Source organism: Anopheles coustani (assembly GCF_943734705.1).
Source record: "Anopheles coustani chromosome X unlocalized genomic scaffold, idAnoCousDA_361_x.2 X_unloc_2, whole genome shotgun sequence".
NCBI lineage: Eukaryota > Metazoa > Arthropoda > Insecta > Diptera > Culicidae > Anopheles > Anopheles coustani.
Genome location: NW_026525126.1, coordinates 615001 through 617458, shown reverse-complemented (window position 1 = coordinate 617458; position 2458 = coordinate 615001). Strand labels below are relative to the sequence as shown.

At 48.7% G+C, this 2458-nt stretch overlaps 1 non-coding gene across 1 annotated transcript; it reads left to right on the top strand.

The window, feature by feature from the left end:
- The first annotated feature begins 2119 nt into the window (after positions 1-2119).
- LOC131270265 (5.8S ribosomal RNA) lies at positions 2120-2274 on the top strand. The gene has a single exon (XR_009179372.1). It is a non-coding gene; the product is annotated as a 5.8S ribosomal RNA (ribosomal RNA).
- The last annotated feature ends 184 nt before the right edge of the window (positions 2275-2458 follow it).

Here is a 2458-nt window from a genome sequence, read left to right as displayed (position 1 = left end):
TAAAGTATAGTCCTCCCCTAGTCCACACTGCTTCGGCGGTCCTGGGTAAGATAGTTAGTTCTAGCTTGCCCTATGTGGAAGAGGACACAATACTTAATACTTAGAGTACAAGCATAAAGGAACACGGACCAAGCCGTACCGAGAGAATCGGTACTAGAGCCCTCGCGGTTCTACATTGTGAGCCCTCGTGGTTCAAACTAGATACTTTATGCAAGGCGTACTCAAAACTGTGGTGTGAAGTATAAAGTATAGTCCTCATCTGGTCCACGCTGCTTCGGCGGTCCTGGGTAAGATAGTTAATTCTAGCTTGCCCTATGTGGAAGAGAACACAATACTTAATACTGTGGTGTAATGGACAAGGTATAGTCCTCCACTGGTCCACGCTGCTCCGGCGGTCCTGGGTAAGATAGTTCATTCTAGCTTGCCCTATGTGGAAGAGGACTCAATACCCTACCTGTTGAGCTTGAAACAAAGTCATCACTTGGGCATGCTCATATTGCCATACAATATTCCATTATCTACTAATGAGCATGCAGCTATATGATTATAACCTGTAAACGATTACCCCGCCGTAGTTCAGCGCTTCAACCAAGTGATGACTTCAGTATGGCTAGTGTGTGAAGTATAAAGTATAGTCCTCCCCTGGTCCACACTGCTTCGGCGGTCCTGGGTAAGATAGTTAGTTCTAGCTTGCCCTATGGTGGAAGAGGACACCATACTTAATACTGTGGTGTAATGAACAAAGTATAGTCCTCCACTGGTCCACGCTGCTTTGCAGTCCTGGGTAAGATAGTTAATTCTAGCTTGCCCTATGTGGAAGAGGGCATACAAGACAAAGTATAGTTCTCCCCTGGTCCACGCTGCTTCGGCGGTCCTGGGTAAGATAGTTAATTCTAGCTTGCCCTATGTGGAAGAGAGCATACATGAACCAAGAACGAAGGTTATGATCGAGGAATGATTCGACAACTAACCGATGGTATGAAATGTGAAGAATTCAAGCAAGCACACAATCAAGTCATCACTTGGGCATGCTCGATAGCCAACCTCATGACATTAACCTAGTAGAGCATGCGAAAACCAATATATATGTAAACGATGCCTCCCTAGTTCAGCGCTTCAACCAAGTGATGACTTCAGAATGGCTAAATCAAATCGGTTCAAAACATACCATCGGTACCCTATTGAAACACACAAGTCGATATCAAACCTCATGATTGTGTAGTCCTCCACTGGTCCACGCCGCTTCGGCCGTCCTGGGTAAAATGGAACATTCCAGCTTGCCCTATGTGGAAGAGGGCACATTACTCAATACTGTGGTGTGAAGTATAAAGTTCAGTTCTCCCCTGGTCCACGCTGCTTCGGCGGTCCTGGGTAAGATAGTTCATTCTAGCTTGCCCTATGTGGAAGAGGACACTTAATACTTCGTCTCTAAGCGGCGGCTTGACTCCTCCCTACGGGGAACGGGTTTACGCGCACAGCGGCGGCTTACGCACTATGGCAGTCATGGATGCCTTACGTTTCTATGAAAAGTGTGTTCCTCCCCTGGTCCACGCTGCTTCGGCAGTCCTGGGTAAGATAGTTAGTTCTAGCTTGCCCTATGTGGAAGAGGACACGTAGACTTACTGTGGTGTGAAGTATAAAGTTCAGTTCTCCCCTGGTCCACGCCGCTTCGGCCGTCCTGGGTAAAATGGATTCATCCAGCTTGCCCTATGTGGAATGAGGACACTTTATGCTTCGTCTCTAAGCGGCGGCTTGCTCCTCCCTACGGGGAACGGGTATACGCGCACAGCGGCGGCTTACGTTATGGCAGTCATGGATGCCTTACGTTTCCATGAAAAGTGTGTTCCTCCCCTGGTCCACGCTGCTTCGGCAGTCCTGGGTAAGATAGTTAGTTCTAGCTTGCCCTATGTGGAAGAGGACACGTAGACTTACTGTGGTGTGAAGTATAAGGTTCAGTTCTCCCCTGGTCCACGCCGCTTCGGCCGTCCTGGGTAAAATGGATTCATCCAGCTTGCCCTATGTGGAATGAGGACACTTTATGCTTCGTCTCTAAGCGGCGGCTTGCTCCTCCCTACGGGGAACGGGTATACGCGCACAGCGGCGGCTTACGCAAGTTAGTCACCCTCGGCAGTGGATCACTCGGCTCATGGATCGATGAAGACCGCAGCTAACTGCGCGTCATAATGTGAACTGCAGGACACATGAACATTGATAAGTTGAACGCATATTGCACGTCGTGGGAACCTACCATGATGTACAGATGACTGAGCGCTTATATTTGAGAAATGTATCGCATACATTTAACTACGCCGTGACACCCGTCACGAGACGTGCACCATGATGTTAACTAGGGTCGCGACGACCCGCTAGCATTAAAGAACCCGTGGTTTACAATATACTGGCATTGGAATTCGAAGTATTTAGAGCGTCCGTGTTCCCGCGTGAGGCGGAAGTACGA